We start from the raw sequence: 15,337 nt of genomic DNA, 5'->3' as shown, positions 1-15,337 counted from the left end.
TGGTATGTAAATGTTATTTATTTAGTTTTTAATTAAAACATTTATTGAGGTAATTGTGCAGCTATGTGTAGTCATAAGAAATAACACAGAGAAACAAGTATAATTAATAATGCTGTAAATATTTTCTAGGGTGTCAGATGGTCACATGGCTTGTTAGGGAGACCACTTCATGATGGGGTAGAGGCTTGATCACTGCACTGTACACCTGAAGCTGATGTTGAATAATATTGTATGTCAACTATAATTTAATATATATATAGTCACGGGACGTGGAGTATAGTGTGGGATTGGAGTCAATGGAATTGTAATAGATACGTATGATATCGGGGTTGGGGGAGTGGGGCGGTGGATTGGGGGAAGGAGGTTGTCACTTTGAGGGGTAAAAAGTATAACTATTGCAAAAAAAATAAAGAAAAAAGAAATAACACAGAGAGACCCCATGTATCCTTGACTGTTTTCCCCAATGACAGTATTTTGAAAATCTATAGTCCAATATCACAATCAGTATATTACCTTGATACAATTGATCTGTCTTATTCACATTTCCAGTTTTACTTGTGTGTATGTGTATTTAGTTTTATGCAGTTTTATTACATGTATAGGTTCATGCGTGGACCACCTCAGTCACTGAACATGCATGCACTCTTGGATATTTATCCCAGAGAAGTGAAAACTTATGGTCAGACAAAGCTTATGCACACGAATGTTCACAGTAGCTTTACACATAATAGCCCCAAACTGGAATCAGCCCAGGTGTCCTCCAACAGTGAAATGTTAAGTCAAACTATGGTACATCTATGCTGCAGCATACTACTCAGCAATAAAAAGAAACAAACTATTGATATGTGCAATGATTTGGGTGAATCTCCAGGGAATTATGCTGAGTGAAAGAAGACAAACTCAAAGGGTTATATACTATATATTTATACATCTTTATATAATATTCTTACGAGGAGAAAATTAGATAAATGGAGAACAAGTTGCCAGGGGCTAGGGCAGGAGGTGGGTAGGGAGGGCAGGTGGGGCAGGGGGGGAAGTGGGTGTGGTTATAAAAGGCCAACAGGAGGGCTCACTGTTGTGTTCAGTGTCTTGACTGTCGTGGTCCACACATGAACCTATACATGTAATACAATTACGTAAAACCAAATATACACACGTAGATGTTATTTAAAGCCCCGGCGATGGATGTGATTTTGTAGGGAGAGGGTGTAGAGGGAGAAGAAAAGAGGGCTGAGGTTTGAGCTCCAGCATTTAGAGGTCAAGCAGGAGAGAAGAAAACTTAAAGGACTCGGAGCAGTAAGTCATGTACTTCACCTAGAGCTTGGCATGTAGTATGGTAGGTACAATTACAACCACTATGACTGCCACAATTTTATCAAAGAGCTAAAATATATAAAATCTGTAATTCCACTTTTTCTTGTAGACTTTTTCTTTGATTATACAGTGCCAGCATTTCATGCGTGTTCTTTAATTTTCTTATTTGCCTTCACAGTTGAAGTCACAAGCAACTGGCTTAAGTCCAATGAACTCCCAATTGAGCCTAAAGATTTGCTGTTTTCAGCATACCTAGTGATTTCCAAGTTTGTACCAATTATATTAACTTTATGAGAATTGTACTTTCTGTCACTAGTATCAGCACTTTCATTTTTACATTTTCTACTCATTTTATAAACCAATGAAGACAAAATACAATAAAGTATTCACGTAATTGCACAAATTGCTTTACAAAGATGGTGACTGCCAAAATGGAACTGGTTGCAAGCAGGCAGTGCCATAGTGTGATAGATTTAAATGTTTATTACTCAGCTGAGGTATGAAAATATGCATATGAAGGCAGTTTTACAGGGGCCTGTGTATATCTACAAATGCATCTTCTCCCCAGAAGTCAAATATTTTAAAGACAAGACCCAGCTGGATTTGCTCATCACCAGGCAGACCAACTTTCTTTCATACACCTCTAGCCCCTTTGTTCACAGAAACCAAGGATTAAGAAATATGGTCTCCATTTGTAGCACTGGTGCTTGACTCAATAATCAATAGCTCAGCATATCATTTAGTTGATAGTCCTCTTGCTTAATAAGGAGGTAATGATTGGCTAACAAAAGGCATCGCAGATGGTAAGCAACAGACTTGAAGGGAGCCATGCCAGCCACTAATTACTAAGACAGATTTGGAGAGCACTGGTACTTGTCTTAACCCACAAGTGAGAACGTCCGTTGCTTCAGGCTTCCTTCCATTTCCATGATGTTTGAGTCATGGTTTAAACTCTAATGCTGTAGCAATTGGCTTGGCTTCCAAATATAAGGCCCATTTTAATTCTAAAAAAAGAATGCTTCTGATTCCACAAGAGATTAAAGAACTAATTTCTCTAAGAACTCAATTCCCCATCCTTGATTTACCTGCCCTCCACCCCCAATATATATCCCCAAGCAGTGGCTACTGCTGAGGCATTGTTTCTAATCATTGCAGATTTTCTTTTGGAATCTTTATATTGGTAAAAGAAGCCCCCAAATTTACGTTAGTGACCCATTTGTGAAGGCTGATCATTTTTATGAGGGTTATTCCATTTTGCGTATTTTGCTGGTTATTGCATTATTTATTTACAGATAGCTGGGGTGAGGAGATGATATCTTAATGCTTCAAAATTCTTTAAAAATGTTTCAAAATATGTATTACAGTACATAAAGCATAATAATAAAGTGAACATTTGTGAACCCACGCCCTTTTTAAGAGCTTTACCAATATTATTGAAATTTCCTGAAGTTTCTACTCATTCTCCTTCCTTTCCTCCTACTTTTGTTAGCTATATCATTTTTATATTGTTAGAGAATATACCACTTTCATACTATTTACTTCTCCTTTCCTTATCTTTTAATTTTAGTTATATAGTTAAATATATTCAAGACCCAGACCATTCTTTATGCTGAAGCTTTCCCAATAATTTCTCATTTGTCTGAAGCTCATTTTCTAGTAGACTACTCAGGAAAATCTCATGGAATCAATATCCCTGAATTCTTGCGTGTTCATAATTGTTTGGTTGACACATTTATTCTGGAAAGATAGATATAAAACCTTTGGCTTATATATTTTTTTCTTGGAATATCTTTTAAAATGTTGTTCCATTGTTTTCATCATAGTGTAGTTGTTGAGAAGTCTACTTTATTTTCTGCTCCCTCATATGTGACCTGGTCTTTTTGTTTGAATTCCCTAATAAAATTTTCCCTTGTCTTTAAAGTCTGGTAGTTTTAATAGAATATATCTTGGTGTTAACTGTTGTGGGATAATTTTCTTGGGTACTTGGTGTGTTCTTTTTGTATAAAGATTTAGTCTTTTTTATTTCAGGTATGTTTTCTTGAATTATTATTAATTGTTTTCTGTTTTATTTGATTTAGTTTTCTTTTAGGGGACTTAGATTATATGCATGTTTGAGCATTTTTTACCTTTCTTTTCATTTTCTTTGATCTTTTTTGTTGCTTCTCTATTTCCATATGATTTTCTTTATATTTCCCTTTTTATTGTATACCTAGCTACCTCAATTTCCATGGGGTCTATTTTGTGTTCCTTTTGATTAATTGTTTTTCTATTTTTGTCTGATTTTCTCATAATCTTAACATTTTATTCTCTTCTAGTCTAGCCATTTTACTTATGTCCCCATTTATTTCTGATGTGTGCTGTATTTTTTAAAACTAAGCTTTCCTGATTTCTTTTAGCTCACTTATAAATATAGTTTTCATCTGTTTGGAGTCTGTATGTTTCTGGTTTGTTCTCATTGTCTGTTGGAATATTTTACAGTTTATTTTAATCTGTTTTTCTGGCAATCATTTAGTATGGAATTAGAGAGTATTTTCCTTTCATATTTAAGTTAGATGGGTTTTCCTGGGCTATGAGGAGAAGGCTTCAGAGGGGCGTGTGGATTGTCCAAAGCAGCTCTCACAGCTTCATAGCTGAAAGGCGCCATCTGCTATTGTTACCATAACATAGTTAATATGTAGTCTTTCAGTACAGCTATTTCTCTATCTCTCAGAGCAAAGTCTGTTTCAGGAAGGTTTTCCTTCTCTAGCTCTGATTTCCTTAGAGTTTTAAAGATCTTGTCTTCAAGAGACGTGCTCTTACCTTTACATGTAGGATTTTTGCTGTTCAGTACTTCTTGGGCTCTGATTCCTCTGGACTCTTCCTCACTTGAAACTTTTTTTCCTTCATGATCCCCAGGGTCCTTCCTTGCTCACTTTGTTTTTCTTTTTCCTTCCAGCAGTTTTTCCTTGGATGAGGCTCTGTCTTTCTAGAAGACTATATGCTATATAATACCATTTGTCTTAAAGTCTCTCTCTTTTTTAAAAAGCTGTTATTAATATAGCTACCCCAGCTTTCTCTTGCTTAGTACTTACATGATATATATTAATTCATACTTTTATTTCAGCCTTTCTGTAGCCTTCACTTTTAGGTATGTACCTTGTAAACAGGATATAGTTTAATTTTTCTTTTATAATCAGAAAATTTCTGTTTTTGTAACTGGCAAGTTAATTTTATTTACATTATTTTATTACTGATGATATCTGGAACTGATTCAAATATCTTACTTAGAGTTTATATGTGTACGGTTTCCCACTTTGTCTATGGTGTTTTCTCCCTCCTGCCTCTTTTTATGTTTTATTTGCTTATTTTCATTTTACAATTTTCCCCTTTCACAGGTTAGAACATATATGGCTCCTGAGTACTATATTCTATTCTTTTAGTGTTTTTTCTTGAAAGCTTACCATGCATATTTAACAATCCAATAAAACTAAAGCTCTTAGTATGTCAAGCCTGCTCCAAAAATAAAAAACACATGTGCACACACAAAGCACCTAAGAACACTCGTGATACGGTCACTCTTCTGACTGATTCATACGCTAACATTGCCCATTATATTATTCTTTATTATTTGCTGTTCAAATAGGACTTAATATGTTTTTGTTATTATCATATCTGTTTGGATTTACATTTATGTTTCCACTTTCTTCACTTACCATTCCTTTTGGCAACTTAGACCTTCCTCCTTAGATCATTTTTGTTATGCAGTAATAGATAACATATATAGTGTTTTTGATCAGTTATGGAAACTTCTCAACCATTGTTTCCTTAAAAATTACTTCTAGGGCCGGCCGAGTGGCGCGATGGTTAAGAACTGGCTTGGGACGCCAGAGGGCCCCGGTTCGGATCCCACATATGAGGGCCAGTGACACTGCCCTCTACAGCTAAGATGCTGAACAACAGCTCAACCTGGAGCTGGGCTGCCGAGAGTCACTGGAGACGGCGTAGGCTGCAGCCCCTGTGGCAGTGAGTTGCCATGGGCTACTGTGTGTAGCCAGCAGCCAGCGTGAGCGGCCAGCAGCCGCAGTGAGCGGCCGTCCAGATGCCGGCGACTGATCTGCCTCACCCTGCAATGATGGTGCCAACTTGGGCCAGTGAAGCAACGTCCCCCACAACTAGACTGAAGAAGAAAATGACAGCAACTTGTCTGTTCCCCTTCCCCCAATTCCCCAGCGCTGTTCCCATCCCTCCAATTCCCCAATAAAAATCTTAAAAAAAAAATTACTTCTACATTCTCTCTATTCTCTAAACATACCTTGTATAATCTTGATCTATTCATTATACCTGATTTTTTTATATCTAGCTATCTATTATCTATCATCTATCTATCTATCTATCTATCTATCTATCTATCTATCTATCTATCTATCACCTAAAGATTTTATTGGGGAAGGGGAACATTGTCTTTTTCCAGGACCCATCAGCTCCAAGTCAAGTTGTTGTCCTTCACTCTTAGTTGTGGATGGCGCAAGCTCAGCTCCAAGTCCATTCGCCGCTTTCAATCTAGTTGCGGGAGTCGAACCAGCAACCTTGTTGTTAAGAGCATGTGCTCTTACCAGCTGAGCCACCTGGCTGGCCTGCTTTATATTTTTTATCGTTGTATGTCTCAGCTGTGTTCTGTAACACCTAGTTATCAGTTATAATTCTCTCTTCAGCTGTATGTTTTCTACTACATAACTCATCTATTAAGTTGTTAATTTCAAAAGTATATTATTTATTACTCAAAATTTTGTCTGTTTTTCAAATTTCCTTGGTAATTTTTGGTAGTCTCTTGTTCCTGCTCCTCATTTTTTATTCTAACTTTTAAGGCATTTTATACTCATATTTACTTTATATTTGGAATCTGAAAATTCCAACTTTAGAAGTTCTTGGAGGTCTATTTTTTTTTCAACCTGTTGACTTCAATCATGCAGCCTTGTTTCTTTGTATGTCCAGTGGGTTTTGAGTGTGAGCTCATATATGACTGAAATTATCCTGTGGAAATTCTGAGGGCCTTAATTTTAGTTGTTTTTCTGCAGAGAGGATTTGGGTTTCTATCTGCTGAGACCCAAGAGATGTTGCCAGCCTTGGAATGCTTTAGCCTTTTGAAGGGGCCTTGCTTACAGTGGCAGTATCAGGCTCAGCTCCTTCATATTGCCAGGACAAAGTTCTGATGTCTCATCAGCACTGGCTCCAGGAAAAGGCCCCTGCCTTTGTTTCTTCATCAGTGTTTGCTGACTGGCACCATGCAAGATTCGGCTCCTCATTTTTCTTTTATTCCTTCTTGGTTCTTGAGACTATCTCCTAAGCCTCAAAATGCTTTATAAAGTATGCTTAAGTTAATCTATAATTTTGTTACATTTCCTCAGAGTACCTAGTTCTGGTCCATCATACTGCTGGAAGTGGATGTCATGATCACTCACTTTTCCCCAAAGAAAATAATTTGTCCAGTACATAGTACTTGAAATATGTAAAATTCAGAGGACAAAGATATGATTTTTCCTGTTAGTAGACAAAGACCTTAATGTTAGATCTTTAAAAAAACCCATAAAACCCATCTCATAACATTCTGTTATTTGTTCCTCTCTTCTAGTATTCCTTCAGAGAGTTAATTTCTTGGGTTGTTGGAAAAGTCATTACATATTTTTTCTATGTTTTTCATTGCAAAAATGCATCATGACTTTTCTGACAACTCAATAAATTATAGTTTCAGTGCAGTTTATTAAGTAAACTTTTATTTTTTGCAATTATATCTGGGCATGGTTCTACAAAAGCATTTATTTTCTAAATTCTTTTTGGAAATGCATCTTAAAATTCACCAAAGCAATAAAAACATGATGAAAATTTTGGGAAAAACTACCTGTAACTCTGCCTCCTTAAACTGAGGTTCCCATAGAGCACAGTAGAGATGAGGTGCGAGCCCTAATGCAGGGATTCCACATGTCCCAGGCCAGTCTGCTGGGGTAAGAGTGTGAGAGAATCCATGAAGCTTGGCAGAAGAAAAATCCAGCAAGAAGCAGAGGAAAACATTTTCCTTAACCCACGAGGACCAAGAATGTCTGTTTAAGAATGTTTTTTCCTAAACCCTGCCCCAGACCTACCAATCAGGATCTGGAGTCTTGACAAACTGTCTGAGTGACGAGTTGCTCACTGTAAAGTTTTAGAACTACTGGCCTAAGGGTTTCCACCAATTTCTTAGCAAGGAGAAGAAATTAGATGTTAACATCAGATCCTGAGTGCTTTGTGTTGTTCTAAGTATCTACGTTCAAGTTAATATGGGGTAGATGTTATATAGTTTTCATTTCAGATTGTGGGATCATTCATCCTTAAAATCATTGCTTGATATATTATTAAGTGTTATAAGTTTCATGGAATCTTCATATAACTGTCATTTTAAATTACAATGTGATATTCTAATGAGGGGAATAAATCTTAATTTTCTTAGCCGTTTCTTAATTGTTGTACATTTAAGTCATTCCCAACTTTTGGATATAATGTATAAATCTGTAATAAATGTTGGTGTTCATAGACTTTTTTTTTCAGTTTTAGCCTTATTTCTTTTCAACTAGATACTTAGAATTACTGGAAGAAAGACATTAACACACTGAAGACCCTTGATGAGGGTTGCCAGGTTGCTTTCCAAGAGGTGATACCAATTCAAACTGCTGCCTGCAATGTGAGAATATAATTCAGGGCACCCACACCAGCATTGGGCATTGTCACTTATCTATTATGTAATTTGTGTTCTTATTGATTTTTAATTTTCAGCAGTTGGGTTTTACTGAGTTCACTTAATGAGTCTTCAGAAAGGACAGGGCTGAGTGGAGAGTGAAGAGGTGTAGGACAGAGAGCATCCCAATTGTTGAGACATCCATCATAGACTCTAACCAGCGTCTCTTTCCACTTGGTCTACCAAAGTGCAAGTCTGTACTCTTCTTTCAGTCTTTATTTCCTCATTTATGAAATGAAGGGGTGAGGCCAACTGCCCTCAAGATCCCATTTGGCCCAAGGTTCTGCTCTGTCCATTGGTGTGAGCCTCATATTTCAAATCTGTGCACATTTCTCTGGTTGACTTGTCAATAGTTGTAGGAATTTATCTGTCTACCTTGCATGTAATTTTCTTTTGTTTGGTGTCCTCAGTAAAATATATTTTAGATTTTGTTCCTCTGCTCCCCCTCTCTCTTTTGAAAATTCTGATAAAAAAAAAGAATGCAAATATGGTATATGAATATTTAAAATGTGATTTGCATTTAACAAATTACACATGATCACATAATTCCCAATGTGATTTTGCATCAGGAAAGAAGTGAGAATATGTATTTTATATTAAATGCATAGCATTTAAATACTTTAATACAAACAAACTGCATTTGAATATTAATCTCTCCTGAAAAGACCTTGCCAGGCACATTAAATATTTAAAACTTTTCCTCATTACAAAGTTCTTGAACCTCTTAAACATTCCCACTTTTCTATATTATTTGTAATTTTCAAGAATCTTCGTATTTTCTAATGCATTTGTTGTGAACTTTGAATCTCTACTTGTGAAGCTTTTCTTCCACAAGAAGAAGGGTGAATTAACAGGCTGAGAATTCTCCGGAGTAGAGAGTGTGAAACCCATCATACATCAGTGAGGAGAGATGAATAGGTGAAAAGGGGAAGGACGTTGTCTGACATAAGATGTCCTACCTAAGAGTGGTAGAAACATAGATTCTTAGTGTTGCCCATGACCTTGGAGATCATCAAATGGAATCATCCATCTAATGCACAATCCAGGTATCATATCTCCAGGTGGTCGATCAGCCAGTCACTTCTTTTTTTTTTTTTTTTGCTGAGCCATCCTGCTACCTGTTGGCAGCTCAGCGGCTACTCAGCTCGGGTGGACTCGAACCGCTGTTGCTCAGAGCTCACACTCTTGAGCAAGCTCTTAACCAACTGAGCCACTCGGCCGGCCCAACCAGTCACTTCTTGAATGTTTTCAGTGTTTGGGAACTCACCGCCTAAGACGCCAAGCCTGTCTATATCATAATTGGACAGTGTTTGTTTTGGGCAAGTTCTTACTAACTTGAGTTCAATTCTACCTCTAAATGTCATACAGTAATTTTATTTTATTCTCTTGGAGCAGTTGGGATTAGGTAATTCCCAAAGTGATTTTGTATAAAATAATATTCTCCAGGTATGTTTGCAGTTCTTAATAATGATTAAAAATAAGTTCCACAACAAGGGATGATTTTCCAAGTGTGCATTGAGAGAATTGAATTCAAGAACAAGTTAGGTGGTTTTTTTTTTTTGGATTTGGCATCAAAAACAAAGATGACAAAAGCAAAAATAAACAAGTGGGACTACATAAAATTAAAAAGCTTCTGTACATCAAAGAAAACCATTAACAAAATGAGAAGGCAACATACAGAATGGGAGAAAATATTTTCACATCACATATCTGATAAGGGGTTAATATCCAAAATATATAAAGAACTCATACAACTCAATAGCAAAAAAAATCAAACAATCTGATTAAAAAATGGGCAGAACAATAGAATAGACATTTTCCCAAAGAAGACATCCAGATAGCCAACAGACACATGAAAAAATGCTCAACATCACTAATCATTAGGAAAATGTAAATCAAAACCACAATGAGATATTATCTCATACCTCTTATCAAAAAGATGACAAGTATTGGTGAGGACGTGGTAAAAAGGGATCCCTGGTGCACTGTTGTTGGAAATATAAATTTATGCAGCCATTATGGGAAACAGTATGGAGGTTCCTCAAAAAATTAAAAATAGAAATATATGATCCAGCAATTTCACTTCTGGGTTTATACCCAAAGGAAATGAAATCACCATCTCAAAGAGAGATTGGTAACTCCATGCTAATTGCAGCATTATTTATTCACAATAGCCAAGACATGGAAACAATTTAAGTGCCCATTGATATATGACTAAGTCAAGAAAATTTGATATATATATATATATATATATATATGAATATGGAATATTATTCAGGCATAAAGTAGAAGGAAATCCTACCATTTGCAACAATATGGATGGACTATTGAGGGCATTATGTTAAATTAAATAAGTCATAATAAGACAAATAATTTATGATCTCACTTATATGTGGAATCCAAAAAAAATAAACCGAAGTCATAGAAAAAGAGAACAGATTGGTGGTTGCAGAGGCAGGGGGTGTGGGGAGGAGGAATTGAAGGAAGGTGGTCAAAATGTACAAACATCTAGTTATAAGATAAATAACTTCTGGGGATATAGTGTACAATATGGTGACTATAGCTAACAGTAATGTACTGTGAAATTAAAAGTTGTTAAGAGTGGAGATCTTAAAAGTTCTCATCACAAGAAAAAACATTTTAAATATGTGAGATGATAGATGTTAACTTATAGTAATCCTTTCACAATATAAACATATATCAAATTATTATGTTTTACACTGTAAACTGATACAGTGTTATATGTAAATTATATCGCAAACTGGAAAAAAGTGGTCAGAAATCAATATAGATATCTTTAAATCAGTGATCAGAACATACAAATAACCACCATATATTGTTAGTTATTTGTGGGCACAGTACTTGCTCATAAATAAATACTTATTGGTTTATTTTCTTAAAAGAACAAGTTAAGAGTTAATAATAATGATATAATAATGATAACAAGGAAACATCTAGCACATAATGTTTCCTTGTGCCAGGCATTCTCTAATTGCTTTACATATATGGTCTTATATGATCCTTACCACCTATGAGGTATGTATTATTAGCCCCACTTTACATATGAGGAAAGTGAGGCACAAAGAAATTAAATAACATTCCCAAGTTGTTTCTTCATAGCTGCTACGTAACAGTGCTTGATTTTAAACCCAACACTTGGATCCAGTTTGTGTTCTTATTTATTATGCTACACTTAGAGGGGCCATATTATTCAAATTTATCATTCAAACCAAGACATTTTTGAGAGTGAAAGGGGTGCTAATAATAACTACTTCTGGACAACACCCCATCTATACTGCTTCTCAAATGACAGACTGATAAGAACATATTGAAAGTTCTCAAGATGACCATGAGGGTCCGATCCAAGTTTTCTGAGGCCTGAATGTTATGCATTTTTGAGTGCCCTCTTTCAGAAAAAGAACACAAAGTTATGAATACATTAGATATCAAAGGTGAATTTTTTTTGAATGAGAAAGAAATCATAAATTAGTGGTGGAATTTAGGTCCCTTTCATCTGAGAGCTGTTTGAGTAATTTACTAAAAACCCTTGATTGCAACTTGGCTTCCCTTCCCCCCTGGAACATTCTATACCTTCCAGATTTCACAGGGGTGGTACAAATCAGGGGCCTTGAAACTCACCTTCATTAGGTTCATGGCAGCTGTACCTCTGATCACCATTTTCTTCTTTTTTTTTTTAAATTAAAGTTTATTGGAGTGATGGTTGTTAGCAAAGTTACATAGATTTCAGGTGTACAATTCTGTAATACATCATCTATATATCACATTGTGTGCTCACTACCCAGAGTCAGTTCTTTCTATGGTGATGATCATCATTTTCAAGTCACTTAGAAAATAAGTTGAGGGCCGGCCGAGTGGCTCAGTTGGTTAAGAGCTCGCTCAAGAGTTTGAGCTCTGAGCAACAGCGGTTCAAGTCCAGCCCGAGCTGTTCCCCTTCCCCCAATTCCCCAGCGCTGTTCCCCTCCCTGCAATTCCCCAATAAAAAAAAAAAAAGAAAAAGAAAATAAGTTGAGTGCTTAGAATGTTTGTGGTGTTCACCATTTGATAAGATAAAATAGCATTTTAAAATACACATCAGTTTGAGCTATGAGCAACAGTGGTTCGATGCCTGGCCTGAACTGAGCTGCCGCTGAGCTGCCAACAGGTGGCAGGATGGCTCAGCTAAACAAAATAAAAAAATAAAATAAAATACACATCAAAGGATCACCACAGACATGTCAAAATGACCACTTCACAGTTCCCTTATCCCAGTAAGGCACCATTTAGATCCTAAAGAACAGTTCCTGCCCAGGCAGGTGATGGGGTGATGCTGTGAATGGGTTGAGCTATTGGTTCTGAGGTTTTGGAATGGGTTTGGCACTGGCCAGAGTGTTATTTTGACATAACCCTCCCTCTCCTTCTCCTTATTGATCTCTTTGCCCTTTCTTCCAGGTCAGAGATGTCTTTATAATCTTTGGTTCCCAGCCTTAGAATACCTGTTTCTGTAAAGAAAACGTTTGTGATTCTACAAGGTCTGGTGCCTCTCATATCTAGGAATCTCGTGGTGCCATATGCATTAGCAATGTTAGATTATCACTAATAAAGGATGAGAAAGACAGGTGCTCACTGCAGAGTCATCATTTATTTCTGGTTATGTATGGATTTGAATGCTCTCAGAGATATACATTAAATCCTGTGAATGTTCTCCTGTGCAGTTCCAACTTCATTCTCATTGCCTCCATTTCTCCTTTGCTCCAGCTCCCCCACCCCGGTCCTCTCCTCACTGCCCCATAGTCTTCTCAGACAGCTGTTGCAGGAGTGGGGTTAGGAAAGGGTTAAAAGCCATTTCAGGTTTCTTTTCTTTCTTTCTCTTTTTGCTTTCTATGTTCATCCCCACTGGCTGTACTTCAAAAACAAATATTAGAAATAGGAATTGAAAAAGTTCTTCCTTACTGTCCTAATAAAGGGCAAGAAGTCTAAAATCTGAACCTAGTGACTGCCTGTCAGCCCAAGTGGTTCATTATATTCTTGTTTGTCTCGTTTAGATTATGCATCCCCTGGGCAAGAGGCCGGCTGGTTTTATTACAGTACCCACCGCTCCGTCAACACCATCGAAATGAAAGCAAACACTCTCTGGAATGGCACTTTCTGATCACGTGTCCCAACATTCATACTGCTTAGGACTGAGAGGTTTGCGTTAGCTGTGACACCATTAAAATGGACTGAACCCCAAAATGACTGGGTTGTTCTTGAGAAAATTCATTTTCTCTTTCTGACATGGGCTGCAGAAGACACGTTGAAAGCTGTAAAACACAGCTTGGAAATGACTAGACTAATTTTAGAACCCATTTACACAGCTGCTCCACCGAAAAGCTGACTTTCATTGTAATTCTTGCACTGAGAGGGCTTGCCTTTATTTAATTAAAAATGATCATCAAGGCAGGCTTTGATATAGCAAGGTCCACCGTAAAGCTGCAAGGCGAGTGGAGTTGCTCTCTGACATTCTGCTTTATTAGATGTCAGTTTATAATTAAAAGTTTGAGTGGCAGAACTCTGAGTATCCAGCAAAATGGTTCTGAGGATCTTAATTATTTCCAGCTATCTTCCTAGCAAAGCTATGAGGCTGTGAGATTTCAACATGGAGGGAGACATTTGGCATTGCCCTTTGAAAAATGCAGAAATAGGGAATGCTCTAGGGTTTAGAATATGGGAGAGGGAAATTCTAAATTTAAGGTACTCTAAATACTTTAAATTGAGAGTAAGTCCAAGTTGCACCACGTTTTGGGAAACAAAGCTCTGTGATTCTGGGGCATGACATTGTAAAGGCTGCATGTTTGGAAATGCAGTTGAAATCATTCCCTGCTAGGTGAAGGAGTTACATGTTTGTGGCAATAGATATTAGAAGCAAAACAAAGGGAGTCAAATATCCAAGGAAAGGACATCAGTCTTGGTTATGAAGTTAATTAGAAAAATAAAAGTTCTTTTCCCTTCTAGTTATGCTTGTTATTACTTACACCATGATATTCATTTTACAGGAACGTGTTTTAGAAATATGTAGATTTTATTGAAAAAATGTTTTGAGATTTTTTTTTCCATTGTGCAAACTAATACAACAATTCAGTGAACTTTGAAAGTCGAGTGTTCTTTTATTTTTTGGCACCTAGGTGCCCTGAACTGAATTAATCACAATCATCAAATGTTTTTCTCATAAGGGCTATTTATATGTCTGAAACTTCACACTTCGGAAGTGAGCCAGTTAGGAATTTCTGGGGAACCAACCAACTCAATTGCTAATCTTATTAGCAAATTCCATAATATATGCCACATGTGCTTTATATTAATACACTCAGGGCTACTTGCAATTTTCTTAAGACTGCTGCCTTCAATACTACCACATTTTAAAGATCAAGTCAAGTTCCATAAAAAGACTACCAACAAGGATGCAGTTGAATCTATTTCAAGTCTATTTTAATGGATCATAGTTGAGGTTCATGGACTTTATTACTCCTTTATTACCTAGATTTGTTTAATATAGAGACTTATTAATTGATAAGGCAGAAACAATGTAAAGGGATATTACATGTTCCAAATTACAGTAGACCTGTTTGATGGTTTGGAGTCTGCATTCTTGTTCTCTAGAAGGAAATAGTAGCAAGTAAAAAGAAAACAGGCATTTTCTATTGCCATCACATTAGCAAGTGGCTGAAATTTCTGCAAACTAAATTTGGAAGCCAAGTTCAGAAAATATTAAGCCATACCAGTTTTCAGCAACCTCAAATTTGGACATTTTAAAAACTGTGTGGTAAATTCAAACATGAGAGGTAAATTACATTTTTAAATGAAGTACCTGTGGTGTTTGGAGATGACTTTTTTAGCATACAAGTTCTCCGCTAATTAGCTCCCAGGAGGTCAATGAGAGTTTTCCTTGTTCTTCTGGGTTCAGCTTGAAAAAAGTGAACCAGCAGTTAGCCACACATGGGCATTCAAAGTATTGTTTAAAATACCAGCCCCCTCAAAAGAAGAGAGAATATGTTATATAGGAGATTAACTCTGGTTTACAAAATATATGTTAGAAATATTGTGTTTATTACATCATCTCCTTAGAATTATCATCTCCTTTTTAGAGTCATAGTTAAAGAGTATATTTTCTTTTAAAAAGAATTCTGGCATGCCCTTTCTAAATGCTTTAAATTGAGAGTAAGTCCAAGTTGCACCACATTTCGGGAAACAAGCTCTGTGAGTCCGGGCCATGACGTTGTAAAGACGGAGCAGACCATTAAG

Source organism: Hipposideros armiger, unplaced genomic scaffold (genome assembly GCF_001890085.2).
Source record: "Hipposideros armiger isolate ML-2016 unplaced genomic scaffold, ASM189008v1 scaffold_16, whole genome shotgun sequence".
Taxonomy (NCBI): domain Eukaryota; kingdom Metazoa; phylum Chordata; class Mammalia; order Chiroptera; family Hipposideridae; genus Hipposideros; species Hipposideros armiger.
This window is presented reverse-complemented; position numbering follows the sequence as displayed.